The 13,254-nt window shown below is 39.8% G+C and overlaps 1 protein-coding gene across 5 annotated transcripts in view; it reads left to right on the forward strand.

Moving 5' to 3' along the window:
• The window catches only part of PNPLA7 (patatin like phospholipase domain containing 7), a 184,947-nt gene that overhangs the window by 98,688 nt on the left and 73,005 nt on the right, over positions 1-13,254 (forward strand). The gene's annotated exons all lie outside the window — the stretch shown is intronic.

Here is a 13,254-nt window from a genome sequence, read left to right on the forward strand (position 1 = left end):
TAGGATTACAACCAAGAATCACCTACCCAGCAAAACTGAGTATAATCCTGCAGGGGAAAAATGGTCATTCAGTGAAATAGAGGACTTTAAAGCATTCTTGACGAAAAGACCAGAGTTGAATAGAAAATTTGATTTTCAAATACAAGACTCGAGTGGAACATGAAGAGGTAAACAGGAAAGAGAAAACATAAGAGACTGATTAAGGTTGAACTGTTTACATTCCTTCATGGAAAGATGATATTTGTAACTCATGAGACCTTTGTCAGTATTAGGGTAGTTGGAGGGGAAAAAATTATATGTACATATATATAGATATAGATAGATAGAGGGCACAGGGTGAGTTGAAAATGAAGGGGTCATATCTGGAGAATAAAATTAAGGGGTGAGAGAGGACTATACTAGGAGAAGGAGAAAGGGAGAGGTAGAACAGGGTAAATTATCCCACAAAAAAAAAACCAACAGAAAAGAAAAGGCTCTTACAGTGGAGGGGAAATGGGGGAAGGTGAGAGGGAATGAGTGAATCTTATTCTCATAGGATTTGACTTAAGGAGGGAATAACATACACACTCAATTGGGTGTGGAAATCTGTCTTACCCTACAGGAAAATAGTAGGGGAAGGGGACAAGAGAGTAGGGGAATGATAGAGAGGAGGGCAGATTGGGAAAGGGAGTAATCAGAAGCAAATACTTCTGAGGAGGGACAGGGTCAAAAGAAAGAATAGAATAAATGGGTGAGCGGGATAGGATTAAGGGAAATAGAGTTAGTTTTTCACAGCATGTCTACTATGGAAGTATTTTGCATGACTGCACATATGTAACCTGTATTTGGTTGCTTGCCTTATCAATGGGGAGGGAGGAAGGGAGAAAATTTGGAACCCAAAGTTTTAAAAACACATGTTTAAAACAAATCTTTTCACATGCAACTGGGAAATAAGAAATACAGGAAATGGGGTACAGAAATCCATCCTGCCCTACAGGAAAATTGAAGGGGAAGGGGATAAGAGAAGGGGGGAAGAGATAGAAGGGAAGGTAGATTAGGGGAAGTGGTATTTAGAATGCATGACATCTTGGGGTGGGGGGAGGGGTGAGATGGGGTGAAAATTTGGAGCTCAAAATCTTGTGGAAGTAAATGTTGAAAACAAAAAAATAAATTAAAAATTACCATTAAAAAAAAAAGAGTGTATTGGTGTGAAAGTAGAGTCATGTTTAGTGATGAATGTTTGTATGCTTATTTGTTCCAGCAATGTTTAGTTTTTTGGTACCTTTTTACTCTGTCCTACATCCTATATAAGATTTTAAATTCCTCAAGGTTAAGAAGTATGGCTTTTTCCTTTGTCATTCTCTACACATACTTAGCATAGTGTTTTATATATGGTTGGCAGTCCATAAATTTTTATGACTTACAAGGCATATGAACAGCTCTCTTTGCATTGTTAATTTTATTTTTCCTTTTGGTTTTTGTTCTATTTTTTTGGTGGGGGACACGATTTTCTTGTTGGGAACAGTGATTCACCTACTATCAGTAGTATCTTCATATGAGGGTAACTTAGGGAATCTAATTGAAATATGGTCAGTAAAGTCAGAATGATTAAAGTTCATGCATGGTAGAAGAGAAACATGGTGAAATTGAAATTACAGGGAGATGATTATAAGTACACAGCTGTGTGCTTTTATTATAACTGAAACAAATTATATGGAATTAGAGCACTGTTTAGGTCACCAACTTGATGTGCATGGTGTGGAAGCTGAAGAAATTGTGGGTGGGTATGTCACATGGCAGAGAAAAGGTTCTGTTAAGAAGTTAACTTTTCGTATGTGTCCTGTCTTGTCTCCCCAACTAGACTAAGCTCATTAAGGGTAGGGTCATTTTTTAATGTGTCCAAATGCCACCTGGTCCTGTTTTTTATTATACCTAACACAGTACCATTAGTGCTTAATATGTAATAATGAAAAAGAACTGAGTGGAAACTGCAACTTTAAACAAAAATAGAGCCAATGAACTGTACAGTTGACTGGGTACAAGATTGTTCACCAGCTTGACCCTTTCCCCAAAAAATATTTTCTACTTGATGTACCAGGGAATTGTCTTCTGAGGAATCACACATCTTAAAATAGAAGTCAGTGGAAAAGAATTTTCTTAGTACAATTTGCTTTATAGCTAACTTAACTTGGATGCATCTATTCGCCAAAATGAATGAAACTGATGAAACCTATTGTACAGATAAAATTGCTAAGGAGTGAATGAGGAAATTACTTGTTACTTGCCCACTGAGGTAGTATATCAGAGACCAGAGCAGAACTTTTAGGCTTCTGGCTCCCATATTAAAATGGTTCTGTGGTCTCATTGATTCAGGAATTCCCTCCAGTAATGAAGATCACAACACACCAGTGCCTGCCCATGTTGGGAAACTCTCATTCATGTTCTCTGTAAGGTCACCACAGGAAATCTACCCGATATTCTAGAGGCATTCCTCACTTTGTGGTGTGCTCCAGCTATCAACCTGTTATCCTTTGCTCTTGCCACATAACTGTCCCATCTTCCTATTATACAGTTTCTTGATAACAGCCCTTATTCCTCTTCATCAGAATTCTCCGGTGATTATAGCTTGCCCACACCCACCAAGTATCTCTGCATTTCATACTTATTTTTATTTCTTCAGAGACCAACACAGGTGAAACATTAGTATTGAAAATATAGGCCTTCGGAAGGAAATAACAGTCAGGACAGGCAGGACAGCTTTCAAAGTTACATGCTGAAATTAATTGTATACTTTGAGGGAGAAGCAAACTCTGTGGTGTGGAGATCCATAGTTTTGTGCTCAGTCCTATTTTTCTCTTCTGTTTTGTATATGGAAATACTCTTATTGTTTGTTGTTTGTTGGGTTTATAATAAAAATAAAAGAAAAAGAAAGATAAACTTTTATTTTCATGGGAAGCTTGGGGATTAGTAAAAGAGCGTTGCAATTTCCTGAAAGCAATCCAATCTGTTCATAAATGTAGTATACTTGGATTTCAGAGGTCATTTGTCAAAGTCTTTTGTGCTATCTTTATTATTCATCCTATTTTAAGAAGGCAGTGTATAACTCCAATAAAAGTAAAGTGTAAATGAAGCTTAGAGAGATACAGGATTCTTGGCTCTATAAGAAGGCAGATGAAGTTCAGTTTTACACTGATAATAATTCAAAATGCTTTTATGATGCCCTAACGACTATTTATGTGCCAAAGACCTATGGTACATCTCAACTACTCAGTGCTGATGGCGCCACATTGATAAAGTGATAGGGAAGTGTTCCTAGAGAGGTGGGCTGAACACTGAAATAGTGTTCTCAGCAAACCATCATCAACCAATACTGAAGCCATTGACTGTACATCTCAGGTTGAAGTCGATCCCTCTCTAGCCAAACTTTCAACTGAAGAAGTTTTGAATGCCTTTAGGCTCCTCTTGTCTGGCAAAGTGCTTGATACAGATTCTATTCCAACAGAGATTTACAAGGAAAAGTAACCACTGCTAATATAAAAACTAACTGAAATCTTCTAGGTTATATGGCAAGAGGAGGGTATCCCTAAGGAGTTCAAGGATACCTCCACTGTGCATCCCTGTGCTCTGCTTGTCAAGAATATAGAACCATGTCCCTCCTCAGTGTTCCCCTTTTTGGGCAAGTGCAGAGTCCTCAGAAGATAGAGCTCTGGCTTTCAGGACCTGATCACACAGGGATTTGGGCAGCAGTGCAGGAACACGCAGGAACTCAATGTCTATCTTTATGGACAAGATTAAAAAGATGTGGCCTATATGATGTTATAGTTAATGACTTTGGAATTGACTGAATGAATGACCAGACCCAAAGAGGAGACAGTTTTATGAATGTAGCCCAAGTCCCAAAGCCCTTTGGTATAGGACTCTTTTCTCACTGGTGGAGATCAGTGCCTCATACCTGCTTGAGGGGCTGGGCAGGGTTGGTGAGAGCAGGAAAGGGAAGAGTCTCTTAAAGCCTCTGGAGTCTCTCAGGTTCTGCAGTTGCTTTGGGTACTTCTGACTTCCAGCTTTGAGAGAAAAGATGGATGATGCCAACCCCACTTTAGGTTGCTGAGGAAAAGACTGGAAGAAGCTGACAGGAGAGGAGCTGGCAATCTCCAGCAACATGTTGCTACATCTCTAGCTAGCTATACTAGAGCCTTTGGGAAATTTCCTATGGAGTGAGATCTAAAATTCTCTTGAACCAGTGGGAGAGCTCCTTTATTCTATATTGTCTGGAATATATTTTCATATGTATTTCTCTGATTTCTGTTTTGCTATTGACTTGGATAAATGGGTTTATTTGCTATCTACTACATGTATTCATTGTGGAATTGGCATTTGATGGGAAGAGAATCAAGCCTTAGATGCAAAACTTGGGGCCCTCCTTTCCTCATTAATGAATAGTTATCAGAAGTTTAGTTTGAGCCTGAAAACTACATTCCGTAGATTAATGCTATTTAAAGGAACAGATAAATATAACTGTAGCCCAGTAACCCCTATCTCTGAGGAGAGCAGAATGGTCAGCCTTGGTTCTCCACTTCCTGGCAGGAATTAGTCTTCCTTGGAGAGGGAAGGGGAAGAAGAGGCTAGAGATATCTATCCTGCCTCCCTTTGAGCCATACAATGACACCCTCATGCTATATGTGGGGAACAAACCCTTGGCACACATAAACTTCAGCTTTGAGTGAGTCAGCTCTAGTTGGATGGTCTGGGCTTCTGTCCTTGGCGTTTGTGGTACACAATGACATGTATGAAGGCGTAGATAGCATCACTATCTCATTTATAGGTGATAGAAAGATGGAGGAGGTAACTGATAATTCAGGCTTCAAAACCATCTCAAATCCTGGGGAAAAAATCTCATAAGATGAAATTGAAGAAGGATAAATGTAAATACACTTGTAGAATACAATAGTAGAATAAATGTAGAATACACTGGGGTTCAAAAAAATCAACTACACAAGTACAAAATGGGAAGAGGCATCAAGAGGTTGTGTACAAGAGATCTGGGGATTTGGGTGATTGATCAGACTTAAAAGTGGGTGTAATATGGTAGCCAAAAAGAGTGTGATCTTAGGTTGCATTGAATGAGCCATGGAGTTCAGAATAAGGGAGACAGTAGTCTTGCTGTACTCTGCTGTGGGTCAGACTACATTTAGAATATTTTTTTCAGGTTGGGAATCACATTTTAGGAAGGATATTGACAAGCTAGAATGTGTCTAGACAAAAACAACCGGATATTGAAGGGGTTATTGTCTGTGCCCATGTAAGGAAGAAGAGAATAAGCTTTTATGTGTGTAGTACCTATTATGTACCAGAAACTGTGCTAAGTTCTTTTTATAAATATTGTATCATTTAATCCTCATAACAACCCTATGAAGTAAGTGCTAATATTATCCTCATTTTGCAGATGAGGCGATTGAGGCAGAGGCTTAGTAATTTGACCAAGGTCACACTGGTAGTAAATGTCTGAGGCCAAATTTGAACTCAGATCTTCCCAACTCCAGGCCTGGTGCTCTACCCGTGTACTACCAGCTGCCTCAGTTGAGGCAACAAGGAATATTTAGCCTGGAAGAGAAAAAAACTTGCAGGGATATGATACCAATCTTCCAGCATTTGAAAAGTTGTAGAAGAAAGATTAGACTAGTTGTATTTGGATCAAAAGACCAGAAGTCATATCAATAGATAGAAGTTATAGGGAGGAAAGCTTTGGCTTAATGTAAAGAACAATTTCCTCACAACTAGAGCTACCCAAAAGTGGAATTAACTACTTCAAAAGATTCTCCTTCATTGGAGATCTTCACGTGGAGATTTAATGCCATTTGCCAGGGATATAGAAGAGATTCCTGTTAGGGTACAGATTGGACTACATGAATTCTGGGGTTCTTCCAAGCCTGGGATGCTTCCTGGTTCTGGGGCAGAATACCTGGGAGGCCATAGTTTCAGAAATGCTTAGTCAATCAGTTCTGCAGCATTCATTACTGCCTTTGTTTTAGCTGCTTCAACAATATCCAGAATCTGAAGTTTTCAATTTAAATCCTCACATGGGAATCTCAGTAAGAAACGATCTATACAGGCATGAATAAAGAGGAACATTTCTTTTTTAAAAAGAACTAAAGCTTTTTTAATGAGAAAATATCAGGTCTTTTTTCCCCGAACTCCAAGGAAAATCAGCCCAGTTCCTATATTAGATCTGGAATTGATGGTATTATTTAGCATTCCCTATTTGTTGCTATGACAGCAGCACGGTGACTCATCCTATAGAGCATAAACACCCTGCAGCTCACACTGGGCACTGGAGAAATGATTACACTTTGTTGTCAGGTCATTGCTGTGGGTATGAAGGGTTTATATGATTTTTATATCCAGCAGCCCTCCTGATGACCTTGGGCAAAATCTTAGATTGTACCCAATTAGTATGTGTTCATAAATGGAGTTTTAGAACTGAAAAGATAGATGAATTAATGATAGAAATTTAGGGGGCCAGTTCCTTTTTTATGATAGCTGTGTGTAAACAGTGTGCGTTCATTGAAGGGGTACCAGATCATATACCAAATTAGCCTTGCCAATATCTACAGTTTGGTTCTCCTCCCTCTTTTTTGTTGTTAACCTTATTTTTATTGACACTTGTTGCTTTTATATCATATTCATATCCAAATATATTCCTCCCCTGCCAGCCCCCCAAGCCATACCTTGTAACAAAGATTAAAAATAAAAAGGGGAGGGCGAGATGATGCAGCAAAACTAACCAATCAATACCTACAGATTGTTAAAGAATTTGCAGTCTTGCTTTTCACTTGGCCTCTCTGTCTAATGAGGGGACTGTGGTTTTCTTCCATCTTGAATGAAGATGAGTCACATATACGAATTTACCTAGTGTTGAATTGGTCAGTGATCTCTAATGAAGAACACTCTATTTTTAAGGGAGAGAGAGTCTTAATATACTACCCCCAAAGACCTGAACCTAGTAATATTGTCCTATATTAATTGAGTGCCTTTCCCAATAGAGCTGAAAGCACTATGACAACAGTTGTTAATTAATCTCTCAAGCTTTTCCAGAAGCAGCATACAGGTAGGTTGGTTCTCCCCCTGTTTGGCAGACAAGGGACTGCTTTCTAGGCTTCATTGGTCCAAAGAGAATTTCAGAACATCATTCTTAAGATGTGTTGGATTTTTGTTTTTCTCCAGTTAAATCTTATTGGGCTAGATTTTTAATCTCTTAATTTCATTTATGTCACTTTTTCTCCTAGGAGGATGTTTACTATACCTCCTAATTTAGCTTTCTCTACCAATTTCCTTCCTGTGCCTTGCACTTAGTAGGCACTCAGTAAATATTTATTGAGTGGATGACTATATTACTTCCCTCCCTTTAGATCATAAACACAAAGCTGACCATAACCAAGCCTAAGGGCAGGATTTTTTTTTTTTGTTGTTTAGGCAGTGGGGTTAAGTGACTTGCCCAGGGTCACAAGCTAGTAAGTGTTAAGTATCTGAGGCCGTATTTAAACTCAGTTCCTCTTGACTGCAAGGCCTGAGCTCTATCCCCTGCACCACCTAGCTGCCCCAAGGCAAGATCTTTTTGTTAATACTTCCTGCAACTGGTTTTCTTTCCCTGTGATGTCACTCTTAATTTTTAAGTCCTTTATGAGGCATTATCTCAAATTCTTTTCTGAACACTAATATGTTGTTCTGGCAGCAGCCCTTTAGTATACAAGATGCTGCCAATGGGAAAGGCGCTATGGAGTACATTAGCAATTTGGATGTGCCGAAGATGGTCAGACTTCTTCCACCAAAGGCCATTGGTGAGTCTGAATTACTTACTGTTAAAGCAAATCATTGAATGGAAAGCATTTCAAGCAGGACTTCTCTACTTGAGATTAAATCTGCATAAAAGGAAAAGAAACAAAAATTGATTAGGCACTTACTATGTGCTGGACACTCAGCTTTTATAAATATTATCTCTTTTAATCCTCACGACAACCCTGGGAGGTAGGTACTAATATTATCCCCATTTACATTTGAAGAAACTGAGGCAGAGGTAAAGTGATTTGTCCAGGGCCACATAACTAGTGTGTCTGAGATCTTCCTCATTTTGTTTACTGTGCCACTTAGCTGTGTAATTCCATCATTCATTAAACATTTACTGAGTGAGTCCCTCTCCTCAAGGAGCTCATATTCTAGCTGATATAATTTTTAAAAACACAGATTCATTAAAAAATGACTGGCATAATGGTAAGAACCAAATAAGTGATATAAATAAATACTCTTTAATTGCTAAATCCAGTAGTTTATTCTTCGTCCTGGTCCTTTTCCATTTTTCTGCAGCCTTTGACATTATTGACCATACCTCCTTCCTCCCAGATACTCTCTTCTCCCTGGGTCTCTGTTTTTCCCTCCCTCCTCAGACTCTTTTTCTAGATCATCATCCATATTCTGCCCCCAGCTATAACTCCCCAGTGTTCTGGCCTGGGCTCTGTTCTCTCTACACAGGCTCTTTCAGTGATCTCTTGAGTTCCCATAGGTTCAATGGACATCTCTATAATATGGCTCCCTGATCCCACAGCCCAGCCATTTTTCATCAGCTGTACCATCATTGTGCTGTTCCACATTAACACCCCTCCCTCCTTGTCATCTTCCCTTTGTGTGTTGTCTTCCCCCATTAGATTGTAAGCTCCTTGAGAGCAGGGACTTTTTTTCTTCTTATTTGTATTCCCAGCACTTAGCACAGTGCTTGGCACATAACAGGAGCTTAAGGAATATTTCTTGAATTGAATTGAATATGTATAATCAGCTCCACTCCCTCATTACTAACTTGATGTCCTATAAGCATCTCAAATTCAACATATTCAAAATGGAACTCATTTTCCCCCCACACTAAACCCACCTCTCCCCAAAACTTCCCTATTTCTCTCAAGGGCACTGCCACCTTTCCAGTCTCCCAAGATTTCAGTTTTAGTCGTCCTTGACTCTTCTCTCTTCTTTGCCTCACTATTCAATTGACTGTCAAGTCTTTTCACTTTTTTCCTCCACAGTATCTCTCCCATTTGTCCCTTTCACTCACATGGCCATAATCCTAGTTCAGGACCTCATCACCTCTCACTATGCTGTTACAACAGCCTCCTTCTTCACTGGATTCTCACCTTCCAGTTTCTCAGCTCTCCAAGCCACCCTCACACAGCCGTCAACCAAAACAACAAGGGCTTTGTCACTCACTTAGACTGTTGAGAAACTGGGCTCCTTACTTCGAGTCCCTCCCCTGTGTAATCTCTCTTCTACCCAGCTGTCAGAGGGATGTTCTTAAAATACAAATCTGACCATGTTGCTCCCCTGTTCAGGAAGCACTAAGACCAAATGCAAATTCATCTGGCGTTTAAAACCCTTTATAATCTTGCTGCAGTCTTCCTTTCCAAGTATATTGCATGTTACTCCCCTTCACACACTCTGATTAAACCAGTGTGGTCGTCTTCTTGTTCTTCATACATGACATTCCATTTCCCTTCCTGGTGTTTGTATAGGTTGTTTTTTCCTCCTCCAAGGCTGGAATATATTCCTTTCCCGGTTCTACATCTTAGAATCCTTACTTTCCTTCAAAGCTCAGCTCAAATGCCACTGCCTGGGTAGGACTTTTCTGATCCTTCCAGTTTCTAGTGCCCCCTGCCCTCCACTTAGCTTGTATTTACTCTCTATATGTATGCTTAAATGCATGTGGGTTGTGTCTTCCCTCCCAATAGAATATAAGCTTTTGGAGGGCAGTGCTTGTTTCGTAGACTCATAAAATCATAGATCTAGAGCTGGAACCTCAGAGGCCTCATTGTAAAGGTGAAGAAATGGGCCACAGGAGGGTAAGTAACTTGCCCAAGGTCACAAGGGAGGGATCTGAATCCAGGGCCTCTGACTCCAGTCAGAGCTCTTTCCATTGTACCAAGATCTTTTTTCTTGCCTCCCCAGAGCCAGCGCAGTGTTTAACACACAGTAGCACATAGTGTGCTTAATAAATGATTGTTAATTGATTGCGTTTCCATAAACCTGGCACTCCATTCCCATCTCCACGCCTTTGTACAGGCTGTTTCCTATCCTTGGAATGTACTTGCTCCTTACTTCTACCTATTGTATCCTGAGCTTCCTTCAAGCCTGAGCTCATGCCATCTCCAGATCCCCTTAGGTGTTGGTGCTTTCTCCCTCTTCCTCAGACCACCACGTGCAGTGTATACTTGTCTATTTACATGTTGTACCCCTTCCCCAGTAGAATGTAAGCTTCTTGAAGGTCAGAAACAGTTTATTGTTTTATCTTTGTAGCTCCAGCACCTAGCTCAGGAGAGCTTTACAAATACTTGCTGGATGAAAAGAAATGCTTTAAGACCATAGGAGGGAGAACTCACTGTGGATTGCTAAGATCAGAAAAAGTTTTCATAGAGAGGTGGGACTTGAGCTGAACCTTAAAGGATGCGTAGGATTCCAGACAGGAAGAGCAGCACAAGCCCAGGAGACATACAGATTGCATCATTGCACTGGCTGTATCTGTACCTTTCCCACAAATCTTAGCCCATTGACAGTGTTTTCCAGAGGATAGAGTCCACTGCCAGAAGCACTTGGACAGATCAACTAGAGATTTCAGTTAGTGAGAACAACAGTTACCAATTAAATTAATCAGATTTTGCTTGTAGAGAAACAGTAAGCTATTTGACTTGAACAGAAAGTATAAAACACTTATTTACATGATTTACATTTGCTAAAGTATTGCACAAAATTGGGCTGCTCTTAACTTACGTTGTCAGTGTTTGCAGTTTCTTGCATTGAAGCTAACAAGGTTCTGTTCAAGGGTTCTGAACTGGCATCAGCCACATTAGCCATGCATATCTTACTAATGGAAATGGGTGCAGTGTCAGTGATATAGCTGTTCCAGAATTAGAAAAATAAGCATTGTTTCCACTTATTGTAAATGAAAATGTTGGAGCCCCATAGTTATAACAATAAATTTTATTGTTTTCAAAGTAGCTCTTCCCAGAGGGAGAGATGAGGTAGTGAAGTCTAGTGGAAAGTATCCTGACTGTTGGAAACATCTGATTGCTACTGACCTTTGGGCAAGTCATTTGCTTCTTTTTGGTTGTTCCTTAATATACAGAATGGCAGAAATATTACCACCAGAAATATTTCCCAGGCTATTGTAAGGACAAAATTAGGTAGAAAATTCTTTGAGGATTGGTGAATGCTGTAAAAATTTTAAGGCATTAAAGATGTTGCAAAGAAGTTTGATATACCCGGATCCATATTCTTCTAGTCATTGTTGTTGAGTCATTTCAGTCATGTCTGACTCTCTGTGACCCCTTTTGGTGTTTTCTTGGCAAAGATACTAGAGTGGTTTGCTATTTCCTTCTCCACTTCATTTTACAGATGAGGAAACAGAGACAAACAGAATGAAGTGACTTGCCCAGAGTCGCACAGCTAGTAAGAGTCTGAGGCTGGATTTGAACTCAGGATGATGAGTGTTTCTGGTTCCAAGTCCAGTGTTCTATCCACTGTTAACCTTGCTGCCCATTCTTCTGGTCACCCTGTATCTAATGTTACCTGATGCTTGAGAATATATTCTGTGTTCACTTTGCTCCTTGAAGGTTCATATGGTTTTTAGGTATTATTAAGCACGCTTTTAAATTGTCCTTTTGTAGCTCACTTTAACCTTTTTTATTTAACATTTGCCTTTAGCAAAACTAATACATGGAATTTGATGAGTGGAAAACTGGTGTTTAACTGGTAAACAATGGTTTGTTGAGCTGCTGTTCCGCCTTAGCATTCCAGCTGCTAGTGTCTTATCATAGCTATTTTGAACTTTTGATTACTAGTTGTAGAAATGATCGTTTTTAAAATTAGGCATATTTAATTGGAGTTTGATGTATTTCTAGATCAGTTGCATGCACAGGAGACTCCTTTTCAGTTCCCGCTGGTGCTGCTTTTGTCATGTGCCTATACCCATGCATCCTGAAATTCCTAATGTGTTCCCCTTGAGCTTATGTTTCTAGTACATCAGATGCCAGTGCATCACTGAACCCATGTTGGCACATGAAAGTTGAAGGGAACAGGCACAGATTGGGCCAGAAATGATTATGTAAGAGGCATAGAATCTTTCAGCTAAAGTGGGCCATATAAGTTATCTAGTTCATCATTTGACCTACACGGAAGACTATAGCATAGTCTCTTCACAAAGATTAGGATCTATCTTGTTTTAAAGAACTACCCATGGTTACCCATTACAGTGTCTAACAGCCTCATTTTTAGGAAGTTCTTCCTTTTATCTAACCTAAAGCCTTCCTACATTTATCCCACTTAGAGTGCCTAGGACTAATTTGTTAGCCCAGGAAGATATCAATAAAATGATTAACTTAACAGACAGTGAACTGGAAGGGCCCTCAGACATACTGTCATTTTATAATGAGAAACTTAAGACCCAGAGAGGTAAATTTAGGTCTCATGATTAGTGACAAAGCTGAGACAAGAACAATAGCATGCTAACTTCCTATCCCGTGCCCTTTCCAGTATACCACACTAATGTTGTTTGGGTCTAGTTTTTCTCTATCCAACACACTTATCTATTCCATAGACATGCTCTGTTCTGTCTTGAACCCATTTCCTTTGCCTTGTTCTTTCTCTGGAACCCTAGTTAACTGAGGTCTCTGTGCCTATGATCTCAGAGGCAAGAAATCAATTAGACTTGCCTCAGTGAGACTCCACCCACCTGATAAAATACCTGAGCTTCCCTGAAGCATGGATCCAGGAATCCTAGTGGCAGCTTACCACATCCTCAGAGACACCTCTCAAAAGTTCATTGTAGATTCTTTCCTACCATGGACTGATTTTCCATCCATCATTCTGGAAGCTCCCTGGCAACATCCATAGCTGTATCCCATTCCCAGCCCCAGAACATGAAGTGTAGTTGGACTGCCTGGCTTGCAGGTATCAGTTACTGCCCCAATATGAGGAAAGTCAGTGGACTGTGCTAGTATGTGCATTTCCCTCATTGTCCTTGCTCACTTGACTGTCTCCAGTTAAGCTCCACTGCCTTTTCTTCAGTGCACCAAATAAAAGGTCTTTTTGCTTTTAGCACTGAGTGGTTTAACTCATTCTCCTACAAACCCCTTTTAGTCCCAGCAATGACTTTTGACACTGACACAACATTTATACTCCCTGAATAATGTTAGTATGATTTTGAGGAGTCAGAATATAGGGGAGAAGGAACATAATTTACAAGTA

The sequence above is a fragment of the Vombatus ursinus genome, unplaced genomic scaffold (genome assembly GCF_900497805.2).
Source record: "Vombatus ursinus unplaced genomic scaffold, bare-nosed wombat genome assembly UNPS02000580.1, whole genome shotgun sequence".
NCBI lineage: Eukaryota > Metazoa > Chordata > Mammalia > Diprotodontia > Vombatidae > Vombatus > Vombatus ursinus.